The sequence below is a fragment of the Thermobia domestica genome, chromosome 10, assembly GCF_964235325.1.
Source record: "Thermobia domestica chromosome 10, izTheDome1.hap1.1, whole genome shotgun sequence".
NCBI lineage: Eukaryota > Metazoa > Arthropoda > Insecta > Zygentoma > Lepismatidae > Thermobia > Thermobia domestica.
This window is the reverse complement of record NC_137463.1, coordinates 73,788,430-73,801,694: the sequence shown is the minus strand read 5'-3', so window position 1 is coordinate 73,801,694 and position 13,265 is coordinate 73,788,430. Positions and strand designations below refer to the sequence as shown.

At 34.1% G+C, this 13,265-nt stretch overlaps 1 protein-coding gene across 1 annotated transcript in view; it reads left to right on the top strand.

Annotated features, from left to right (window-relative positions):
- The window catches only part of dlt (codanin-1 like protein dlt), a 60,390-nt gene that overhangs the window by 12,396 nt on the left and 34,729 nt on the right, over positions 1-13,265 (top strand). The window lies entirely within an intron of this gene.

Genomic DNA, 13,265 nt, shown 5'->3' with positions numbered 1-13,265 from the left:
GGTGCTTGGAATTTGGTAAAATTCCGAATTCTATAATGCACTGACTGTTCCTTAAGCTTGTTCAGAATCGGGAAAGTATCAAATTTTCTATTAATAGATCATATGCGTAATAGACTTTTCATCTGATATTGCGGTTTCCTATACTTATAACCACCATCACAGTTTACCCAGTCCTGAAGGTTTCTGGTTTTTAACGACAGGAATTCAACATATCATTACGAAACTTTTTTTTTAAAAAAAATAGAGAAAAACTACGGAATACATTTAAGAAGAGTGGAAAGAATCAATCACTGTTCCAATTCACAAGAAAGGCGACAAAACTGAATGTAATAATTATCGAGGCATTTCTCTTAACATTCTATTAACAAGATTGATTCCATACGCAGATGAAATTATTGGAGATTATCAGTGTGGATTTAGGGAAATCGATCAACTATCAACCAGATATTTACTATTCGATAAATACTCGAAAAAAAAAAAATGGGAATATATTACACAGTACATGAGCTGTTTATTGGTTTTAAAAAGGCTTACGATTCGGATAGAAGGGAAACATTGTACATTCTTACCAGGGTTGGCAAAAACCATGGTTTTTATTAAAAAAACAAAAAAACCCGTTTTTTTTTTTTTTTTTTTTTTTTTTTTTTTTTTTTTTTGTTTTTTTTTTTTGTTTAAACCAGGTTTTTATGGTTTAAATAACTTGCTCTATATATTCATATCATATATGGGCAGAAATAAGTTTGTTTCGCCTTGATGTTATTGTGCAACAACCGGGTTATGCTGGAAGGGGTCACATAAGCTTAAAGCGGAATAAAAACCGCTTCTCGAGTTACATCCCAGAGAAATGTAGTCGGAACCAGGACTAATTGGCCACAAATGCGATACGTCTGCCGACTCACTCACGAAGGAATCCTGATAAAAAGATACGTTGTACTGATCTTTACATGCTTCTTAATATAACTGTCAAGAGTCATTTCAGAAGGACAAAAAGATAAACAGTTGCACAAGTGAAACCATTACACAGAATTACATATGAACAATTTCAAAGTACGACGGAGTACAGAAGAACTAATTTAGTTCAAGTTAGTTAACAACGACTTTTATTGGTCCAAATTAAAGAAATACACCGACTTAATCTGCATATCAATAAGAAAAGTGAATAAAGATACGAATTATTTGAGTCCACTTTGGTTCAGACTCATTTATACATAAATAGATACCAAAGATACTTATTTCACTAAATGCCTCTCGTGGGGTCTGTATGATCCCCCCCCCCCCAACACACACACACACACAAAAAGTACGGCATTTTCGATGTATTTTATCAATAGTAAACATTGAAACGCAACAATATTTAGAATTTTTCTTCGATTGCAATTACATAACAATAATAACAAGTACAAAAAATCACAAAATAAACATTTATAAACTTATTAAAAAAAAGTTGCTTTTGTAGTATAATCTTTTTGAGTAATGAAGGGGGAATTTAGGTCTGAATATAATACGAATAATATACGGGAGTGAAACGTGATAACCCACAAATGTGTGTTCATCAAGATTTTACAAACACTTACACTTTTACGAACATTTTTTTTTTTTTTTTTTTTTTTGTTTTTTGGTTTAAACCAGTTGGTTTTTTTGAAAAAACCAGCTGGTTTAAACCATGGTTTAAACCAGCCAACTCTGATTCTTACAGAATTCGGAATACCGAAAAAGCTAGTTGGATTAATTAAAATGTGTTTAAATGAATCTCAGAGTAAAGTCCGAGCAGAAAAATTCTTGTCCATGAGCTTCCACGTCGAGAATGGTCTGAAACAAGGAGATGCGTTATCGCCATCATTGTTCAACTTTGTTCCGGAGTACGGTATAAGGAAAATTAAAGATAGCAACCAGGCCCTAGAGCTGAATTGTATTCACCAGGTTACGGCGTATGCTGATGATGTAAATTTAATAGGGATGATAGAACAATAAAAAGAAATGCAGAGTCCTTATTAAACTTTTGCAGCGACATTGGTTTAGAAGTAAATGCAGAGAAAACTAAATACATGGAAGTTCACCGGGATCGTAATATGACAAATTATGGATGCGTTAAAATACCAAATAATACTTTCGACAAAGTGGATACTTTCAAATATCTGGGATCAATATTACCAGACCAAAGTCATATCCACAAAGAAATTAAATGTCGACTGAAATCAGGAAATTCGTGTTATTATTCAGTTCAAAGTATTTTGTTGTCGCGAATTCTGTCGAAGAATTTAAAGCTTAAAATATATAAAACGATGCTCATGCCTGTTGCTTTTTATGATTGTGAAGCATGGTCGCTTGAGGGAAGAACACAGACTGAAAGTATTTGAAAATAAAACCCTGAGACGAGTATTCGGACCCAAGAGGAACGGGAATGAGGGAAACTTCATAACGAAGAACTGCATAATTTATACGGTTTACCAAACATCGTTACGGTCATCAAGTGTAGGAAGCTCAGGTGGGCAAGTCATGCAGCCAGAATGGAAGAAGGTAGGAACGCTTTCAAAGTTTTAACTAGAAATCCAATCGGAAAACGTCCATTAGGAAGAGTTAGGTGCAGATGGGAGGACAATATTAAAATGAATCTCGCAGAAATAGGAATACAAAGTAAAAACTGGATCCAGTTGCTAAGCTTTTGGGCCACGATTTTTTTTTAACTGTATAAATGTAAGTACAGATTGGAAAATTTTGTTTTATAAAACGTCCAAATTCACCACCAAAAACGTCTATGGTCGGCTTTAGACGCTACCAAATCGCTAGCAAAGTACGTTTCTATCGCATGGATGAAAATTCGGCCTAATTTGCACCCAAATTCGCTCTTAAGTATGTTAGGAAATTGTGTGATTTGGTAAAGAAAAGGTCACGAAAAAGTCACGAAATTTCATTTTGGAATTTAGTAGACATCCTGTTGTACTCATAAACTCCCAAATAAAAATTATGAAATTTTAGAAAAAACAAACATTAAGCAGAGAAACACCTCCCAAAATACTTTTCTGAATCCGCTACTGATTATTTGTATAAAATGGTATTCAAGTTTGTATCCGGAAGATTATTGCAAAATCATTACACAGCTACAGTACAACAAGAATGTGGAAGTACACTTTGACAGATATACTGACAAACGTACGCTCTGACTGATATATTGAAAAACGAAAGTTTAACTTATGTGCTAGAAGCTAGAGTAGGCCTACTAATCTCTAGGAAATGAAACACGGATGACTAAAAAGAAATGATATAGAAAAGAAAAAAAATGTCGGTAACTCAGAAGTTAAAATAAATCTTAATATCTTCTACAGTTGCCCTGAAATACTACGTACTTTGTTTACTTTAATTCATAAAACATGTGTTCCATTCATCATGATGGTGAATTCCAGAGCGAAATATAGCATTTAGGTCATGAAATCTTATTTAACTTTAGAGTATACTATAAGAAAGCTACTTAAATAGAAAAATCATGAAAATGAAAAAAGCCAAAATTTCCAAAATTCTCGTTTTTTCCCCAAAAAAGCCGGCTCTTTATGTGCAAATAACCATCGTTTTTTTTTAAAAAAAGCCGGCTTTTTTGCATCTCTAATAGATAATAAAGTGATTTTAATATAACCTGAGAGTCAGATTGCAAAAGTTTTAGTGTTATTTTTCTTAAAAATATCAGCATAAGAATATTTGGTTTGTAGGTATTTACCTCGTTTTGAGTCATGTTGAAAAATGCTTATTTCCACATCATCACACAAGTTTTAAGATGTTCCTATAATAACAAGTTTATTACAATACATAATATTGTTGCACATCTTTATATTTTTCAATAATAGCCTACTAATTTGCAACAATTATTCTAGTGGTTATTTAGGTTTACGTTACTGAGCCATTTTGAAACATTTATTCCTTTATTAGAAAGGGTTAATCAGTAGTAAGTGGATTGAAAAGAAGAAAAACAGAGGGAAAAATATCCATCTGTACCTCGTATGCATATGAAAAAAAAAATACGTCAAGTTATGGGCGTTGCACGAAATCTTTGTTAATCTGTATTTGTTAAAATGATAATATAATAATAATAATAATAATAATAATAATAATAATAAGTATATTCATTAAAAAGTATCGAAAAATGGTTGACTTCGTCAGCACAGAAGATTGTACCCATGAAGAAAGCGTATAGATGCAAGGGATATTTTATGAAATAGTTAACGATATTCTGAAGAAGAAAATCAGCGGGTTGTATTCCTACAGACAACATTAGTTTTCTGAAAGGATGTGCGCTAACGAAAGCAATAACCTTTTGCCAAGGAATATGTAATTAAATAATTCTAGGTGCTTTTGGGGTAAGTACTTTTTTTTTATAAATATTGAATATGCATCTTGTTAAGAAAACAAGTTAAAATAATAAAGATAGTTAAATTATTTGAAAGTCTCAAACGTAAGACTCAGTTGAATTCATAGGGGAGGAATTGATTTTCATCCTATCTAACACACCATAAATACAAGATATATCGTATTTAGCGCCCACTTTAAAGAGAAATAAATTTCGAATTTTGTCGACTCGACGTGGTCTGTCACGTTCGTTCGTCGGTAATTGAAAATGGGATATAGCTCCCTCTTCTTTTAGGGAGTGCTTGTATCTGTGGGTATGAAAATGTTGGGGAATTTCACCTTGCCGTTCACCTCGCAATTCGTCTTGCAGAGTACACACTCTGCCAAGCAGTTTTCAATCATCTCGCCACAAAATTGACATTGTGGTACACACTAAGTACAAATGTTTCTGCAATTTATATTTAATTACCTATATCTAAACAAATCGTATTCTTAACTGTTTTACACCAAATATATATACAGTGAAACCTCTGAATAACGGACACCAATGGGACATGAATTTTTGTCCGTTACATAGAGGTTACAGAAATTTAATTTCTCACAGCGGTAATTGTGTGCTGTAATATACAGTAAAAACATTGTGTATGAACGTAAGTACGTAAAATTCAATGTGAAAATACTTTATTTAGTACGTATTTGAATTACTGGGAGGGATGAAGGAGAAACTTATTTCTGTTAAATATTATTGCTGGGGGATGTGTTAATATATTCGTATACCGGTACTGCAAAAGATAATGCGTGTATGATAATTTTCTTAAATACATGTCATCACCCTGTAAGCGTTCCTCATTTATTTCAAATTCTCAGAACCTTCTCAAAAGATGCGTTAGGAACCAACTAATCAACTAAACTCTTTTGTTAAGCGAAAAAGGCATACTTTTTCCTCTACAAGAGTAATAAAACTCATTAGCAAGTGTCCTCTGAGAATCCTCAGTACGGTTGCGGAAGAAACATGTGCGTGTGTGTGTTTGTGTGCGTTTGTGTACTGGCGCGGTATCTTCGTTGGCAGATTGGATGAAAAGGTATATGGGAGTGCATATGTTTATTGACCCAGCCCCAATTACAAAGAATATCTTCTTAGAGAAAGTGAAAAAGGAAGCCGGAAAATCTCCAACCCAGACTTGTTCCAGTATCACAAGTAAAAGAAAATGTTGCTTCCCCCCCCCCAAAAAAAAAAGTAAGAGAGGAAACATTGCTCGTTGAAAATGTTATTGTAGTAAAAAAAAAAAAAATGTTATTTATGAAATTGTCGGGAAAGATGCAAAGCCCAGAGGCAAAAGGACTAAATTTGTTAGGGAAGAGAAGATAGTTTGCATAGAATTCTTGGCCTTACGACTGACCCTGCATGAGTGTTATCGCGTATTGAAGGTTTACTAGGATTTCCACCAGAAATCAGTTAATTGCGGGCAAAGAAAAAAAAAGAATAATTTCAAGTTCAGCTTGAAGCTGTTCTGTTTGATGGTTTACCAGGTCTAGACTCATGATAAATACGCTTGTGACGAATAATATATCGCAGAACCGAGAATAATTCCTGTACGTTATGAAGAGGTTATTGAAACATCTGGGGGGGGGGGGGGGGACTGTCCATGTCCATATCTAAGAGTGTCCGTAAAAGGGAGGTTTTTGTTCCATAAGGGAACATATATTTTCGCTGGGACAAAAATGTCCATATTATAGAGGTGTCCGTTAAGAGAGGTTTCAGTGTATTTCGTTTATTCAGAAACTTTGAGAAAAGGATCTGTAAACTATAGTTAGTTCAAATACTACAACAAGTTATTTAACTAAAACTTCCAATTATCAAGATATATAAATGTTAAATCTTGTTGTTAATGTGAACCACTTGTCAATTGGTATTACTGCTGTATATAGAGCTCCCAGCATACCATATAGGGAATTGTCAGCGATCGAAGATGCCGCATTAGAACTATATCCACAAGTCGACCTATACTCGACATTTTTGATAACCATACACTGCTCAAAACGAAAAGGCTATCTAAGAACACTCTTCCCTTTATTTCAAGTAACACAAAACTTTTAATGAAGTTGCGTGACCGTGCTTACAGAAAATATAAAAGAACGAAGAATCAGTTGCATTAGGAGGATTACAAACGTTTGCGTAACTTCACAACTACTGTTGTGCGACAAGAAAAGACTGCGTATTTTTCTGATCGTATGAGATCTACGAATGATGTACGTAACATATGGAAAACTTTGCGTGATCTTGGTGTAGGTAAAAGCGATTCATGCTTGATTCTTCCAGATGATGTAAATGACATTGAAGCTATAAATTCACATTTCACAAGTGTCTATAAAATGTCTGAGACAAGCACTGAAGTACAGATCAACAAACGCATTGGCTTTCATCGCGTAAACTAAATAGCAATATTGAAACGTTTAAGTTTCACACTGTAAACGAAACAGAAGTTAAAACTGCAATACACAGTATTAAGTCCAACACATGTGCATTTGATGGAATAACAGGAAAAATGCTTCGACTGTCTGTTCCGTTTATTTTAACTCCACTTACTCACATAGTAAATTACTCATTAACTCAAGATTGTTTTCCAGAACTGTGGAAGCGAGCGAAGGTGGTTCCACTGCCTAAGAAGACAGTTGTACAGTCGCTTGATGAGCTTTGTCCCATCAGTATACTTCCAATTATCTCCAAAGTACTAGAAAAGGTAGCATTTCAGCAATTAACAACTTATATCAATAAAAATGAAATATTGCCTGTTACTCAATCCGACTTCCGTAAAGAACATAGCACAACCACAGCCCTTTTAGAAATTACAGATTCAATTTTGAATTCAATAGAAAATTCAATGGTAACAGTTTTGGTCTTGTTGGATCTTTCGAAGGCTTTTGATCTAGTAAATCATGAACTCCTACTGGCCAAAATGAAATATTACAACTTCTCGGAATCAGTTATTAAATGGTTCCACAGTTATCTCTCTTGTAGACAGCAACAAGTAATACTAAGAGGAGAAAAGACTCAGGTATCTACCCCATCCCTGATAAAGGCAGGAGTTCCGCAAGGTTCAATATTAGGTCCCCTATTATTTTCACTCTTTTCAGCAGATCTTTCTACAGTCATAAAACATTCATCAGTTCACTTCTATGAGGATGGTACACAGATCTTCATCAGTAGTACGCCTGAAAATATTATGGACACAATAGAGTTACTTAATACGGATCTTTCAGCTGTTAGCAACTGGTGCCTAAGAATGGTCTTTTACTTAATCCATTAAAATGTGTTTTCACTGTATTGGGAACATCACATCAGTTGAGCAAAATCAACCCTGAAGACCTAAAAGTAACTGTAGTGAATTCCAGTATTCCATTTTCTCCCTTTGTAAAAGATCTAGGCTTAATAATAGACCAAGGGCTTAGCTGGAATAAACACATTTCTGAACAGTGTATTAAAGCTAAGCACATCTTACGACAGCTTTATAAATTGAAAGGCTATTTATCGCAAGAAACAAGACTATATCTTGTTAACACTCTGATTTTGCCTCTGTTCGATTACTGCGATTCAATATATGATAGCTCTCTCTCCACTCAAAATACTAGAGCAATTCAGAAAATACAGAATTAGTCTATACGCTTCTCTCTCAATTACAGGAAGTCTCAGCATATTCTGCCGGTACTTAATGAATACAATATCCTAACCATGTCCCGAAGGCGATATCTCCGATACTGTTGTTTACTATACAAAATAAATTCACATAAAGCACCACCTTACTTGCATCATAAATTAACATGTAGATCAGAAATTCACCATTACAATACCCGAGGAAGTAATAAGCTGAATATGCCCCGGCATTCTTTAAAAATAACAGAGAAGGCATTTTCAATCTCGGCAGTAAGAATCTGAAACTCCCTACCAAAGTCAATCACTGACAAACCGTATAATTTATTTAAATCATCACTCCAAACATTATTATTTAGAGATCAGAGACAAAGCATTGGCACACATGACAGGTTTACTACAGTTTGAAATTGGTATGAAATTGGACTAGCAGTATGAGATAGTTTTTTTTTTTTTTTTTTTCATTTACATTTACTGAGTGTTTTATTTATCATAGTATTATTGAATGTATCATGTTATGTTGTTATTTGTATCTTGTATCTTATTTGTGTCTTTATTTTTTTTCTGTCTTTTCTTTGTAATGATGACAAGGGTTAGGTGGCAGAGCAGCCTCCGGCTGAACCTCGCCCGCTGAAATAAAGAGAAATTCAATTCAATTCCAATTCTTCCGCCACCTTTTCATAGCATTTGTCCAATATGTGTCGGTTATGGTTATCCTTTGTGTGTCTTATGTTGCAGAGTAGAGATTTGTTGAAGACTGCGCTTATTAGTAGGTAGTTATCCATTTTTCGAGTATTTAAATCAGTAGTGGAATGTAACTCGTTTTTCAAATTGTTATAGCAAAGGAGTAGAAGATGGTGAATCTATGTAAGTTGCGAGAATCCTTTCGAGGTGAACTGCCAGGCAATTATTCTATGCTTATATGTGATGAAATTACTCAGTAATTATGTAAGGTGAATTTAAAAGTGAACGGCAAGGTGAACTGCTCGCACTGTTTTCATACTTTGTTTCAAAAAACAAGCTAAATGTTTTTGCCGTATTGGCACTTCATTAAAAGAAGAGGAATCGATTTTAAACTTTAAAATTACCGATCGAGAATAACGAGACCTTTCCGAATATATTCAGAAATTGTATTTTCGTTGAAACGAAGAGATAAAAGATAATATATTTTCTTATATATTACATATGTTTTTCTTACATTTGAGGGCGGATATTTCGAGTGTATCTTCTGCGGTCGAATTTATTTTGCAGTAGATGGAAGAACCAGCTTTTTGACTATGGAATACATAGAGTTGGATTTTTGACTTCTTGACTTAGTGGGCAGAAACATGTTGCAAATGTTACCTGTTTATCTTATACGATCAATTTCTACTCTTTGGAATTTCAGATTGAGTATGTTCTCTGAACCAGAAATGCTGATGGAATGTTGTATACTGTCATCGGACTGTCTAGAATATTCCAAAATATTCGAAAACTACGAAGTTTCAGAAGATAGCTTTATGGAGTATTTCGTAGAACATTCTCAAAAAGAGGTATTCGGGAGTTGCCTAGTGTAGAGCATTCTAGAACTGGAATATTCTAGGAGATTATGGAATTTTCTCGAACATTCTATGAGCATATATAATATTCAACACTTTGAATGGTTTAGAAGTACTAGAGAATATAAAAATTATGCAATGTACTTTACTTTGAAAGGACAATGTCAAAGCTTTAGATAATTGTGAATATCATACAATTTTGCACTGAATAATTGTTTATCACTTTTAAAATCTGGAACACACATGACAATCTTTTTAGAGTTCTATAGAACGTAGTGGCGTATTTAGGGGGGGGCTTCCGGGCTTAAGCCCCCCCCGAAATCTTACTTACTATAGTAAAGTATATGAAATATCTTGCAGAATTTTCACATTTTCAGGCAAAGTCCCCCCCCCCCCGAAAGTTAACAAAGCCCTCCCCGAAACAAAATCGTAAATACGCCACTGATAGAACGAGTAACGAGAGGCTTCGTTTTTTTCTTTTTTTACCTCCAATCTGGATGCTTCCGAATACCAAAAATCAACATTTTATTACAGAAAATTCTTTCAGGAATGGATAAATAGCTATAGCAATGTCAATCGTGCTCTAGCGAAAATGCTAAAGAGGTTAATCATTATCGAAAGTTTGGATTTCTACTGGAATTCATTTACAAAAGACTTAGAATATAGTCAGTCAGGATTGTTACAGCGGACCGATTGCAAACCATAACATATCAACGGTTCAAGGCAGATTAGAAGTTAAGCTCTATGTGAACAGGTGCTGGTGTAAAAATTGAGAGGCATTTTCAATATAATCGACTATCATCACCATTTAACAATGAAGTAAAATCACTGGCGTCACTTGAAATCTTTCTCTTAAAGCTTTAACATATTAACGAGAGGATATAAAAGTTCATCTGAAACAAAAAAATTAAGTAGAGTATGGCACTTCCTTGCCAGATCTATTGCTGGCTTGAGCATTACCAGAAGATAGGTAGCGTCAAAGAACAAACATCCTAACTAAAGAACTTAACACCAAAGCCGTTTTGACATTGAGATAGGTATAAGATTGTGCTGTTACGTTCTCAAAATCCTGTGAACTTAAACCAAAATGATGCATTACTGTTTTTGCTGTTTGCATATATTTCTTGTGTATATGTCAACATGTATACAATTTCCGTGAAATATTAGTCCAAAACAGTGATTGCCATGGAATCTAGACTGTTGGCTGAATCATTGTGAGCAGTCTGGTGAAATTGAATTAGTATCCAGCGTGCCGATCATACTTAAAGAGTATGTGATGAAATAATTGAATGTAAGCAGTGGATTCATACTGACAGTCACAAATCGGAGATACGACACTAGTCTGGAGGATTTGATCCGAGTTGTAGTCTCAGAAGTATGTGTGGCCTAATTAAAAATAATTATATTTAACAAAAAAGAAAAAGAAAAAGAGAAAATAGTTACATGTTGTTTTGCTGATGAATATTTCAAAAAATTAGCAAGAAATATAGGCAAAATTCTAGTACTCACCGGAAAAAAGTGTAATTCTCATCTTCAGCTTAGACATAGTTCAAAGAGAATTTTAAAAAATTGGGGAGAAATGTGGATAGGTAAAAAATGGTCACAAGGATTTAAAAAATACGAACAGCAAAATATTCTTGTTGAAATGAGCTAATATTAATGGTCACTCACTTATCACTGTTGTTAACTTTTTTATTATTATTATTATTATTATTATTATTATTATTATTATTATTATTATTATTATTATTATTATTATTATTATTATTACCGTCCAAACGGCGGAAATAAGTAGTAAAAGGACTGCTCCAAATCACATTTCTGTCTCCTTTATCCAAATTGAGCGTGGGTTTCTCTTTATGAATGCAGGCTTCCCAATGCTCCTATATAGGGTGTTTCAAAACAACACTGACAACATTTGGGAAGTGATTCCTGACACCAAGTTAAGACGAAAAGTATAGATCAACTTGGGTGCACAAATGCTTCCTTTCGAAGTTACAGGCTCCCAAAAATATGAAAAAACGTACTTTAAAAGTCCATAACTCCATTACTGAGGGACCTACCGTTGTCGGGTCAAGACTTCACTTAGGAACTAATATATGTACTATCCAAAAATACATGTTTCAGAATCCTAAGGTACTCACACAACAATTTTTATAGAGGGAGTTTGGCTACGGGCGTGTAATTTGAAGTATTCACCAACTACCTCTACAAAACTTGTTCCTTAATACCGCAGGATTCTGAAACATCGATATTTGAATAGGACACATACTAGTCCCTAAGTGAAGTCTTGACCCAACTATGGTAGGTCCCATAGTTTTTGGAGCTATAAACCTTTAAAGTTCATTTTTTCATGTTTTCGGCAGCTATAACTCCAAAAGGAAGCATTTGTGCACCCAGCTTTGTCTATACTTTTCGTCTTATCTTGGTGTCAGGAATCACCTCCCAAACGTTGTCGGTGTTGTTTTGAAACACCCTGTATTTCCTATTTTTCCTATGTATTTGCGTCTGTTCCTATAAACTCCTATGTTTCCTACATTCTAACGAAACCACCTATATTTTTCTGGCATTGCTACTTCCACTTGTGAAAATAACATAAGGAAATAAGGTGTGAGTGGTTGTAGGGCCTTTTGTCTCCACAGTAGGGTGGTTGAATGGATACTCTTCTGTATTTCATCCTTTCCTGCTTATTGTCTAAAGATAATTACACCAAACGATATACAGTAAGCGATAATGACATCTTGGAGAAGTATACTTACAAACACTGATTTTCTGATGCAGATTTTTCTTACACTTTCCTTATGGTCGTTGCTTAGTACTGGTGAGCTACGTATGAAAACACTAAGAAATTCGTATAAAATTTTGCGACGAGATAATTATCCATTTAGTTATATTTAGAGTAGAATATATGTTCATATAACAGTTGGTGTAATTTCTATGTTTTTTTATTAATTATTTGTTTATTTATTTATTTTATTTCTACCTATTGGATAATTGAAACGTTCCTTTTTCATAGCTTCAGGAAACTTCCTATATTTTTTCGTCGTGATTTCCTATATTTTTTTCGTTAGCATTGAAAAGCCTGTAATAAGCTTCTTTAATTTTTGTTCGGTTGTTTTTGCTTTCTCAGTGACAGTGAAACAGTGAACAGTGCCAAGTGAGTGGCCATTAACACATTGACTGCCACTGTGTTACTGAAAATATACCTCTTCTGGGCCAATACGATTTTCTTCTTTCAGACCAAATATAAAGTAATTATATATACATAACATTTCAAAACAATGAACGGTAAGCTCATTGCTGACTTTTTTGTATGTGTATGCATCATAGAGTTTTTCTTGAACTGTGTATACATTTTAATACACAAGGCCTAGAATGAAGATATTCCTTGTGTATGGAATAGCATACACGCGGCGCAGAAGCAAGACGCCATGTGTATGAAATAGCATACACATGGCAGTCAATGTGTTAATATTATTTCATTTCCGACAAGAAGATTTGTGCGTCGCATTTTTAAAATCCTTTTAACCACTTTGTACCTTCCCCCATTTTTTAAAATCATCCTCGAACTATGTCTAGGCTGCAGATGGAATAGAGTTTTCCGAAAGCTCTTCCTAGAATTAGTTTTTTTTTTATTTTATTATTTTTTTTTTTAATTCTTTCTTTCTTCGGTGAGTACTAGCCTTTAGCTTATATTTCTTGCTAAACATTATCGCCGTTCGCAATACTGTGATATTTCCAAA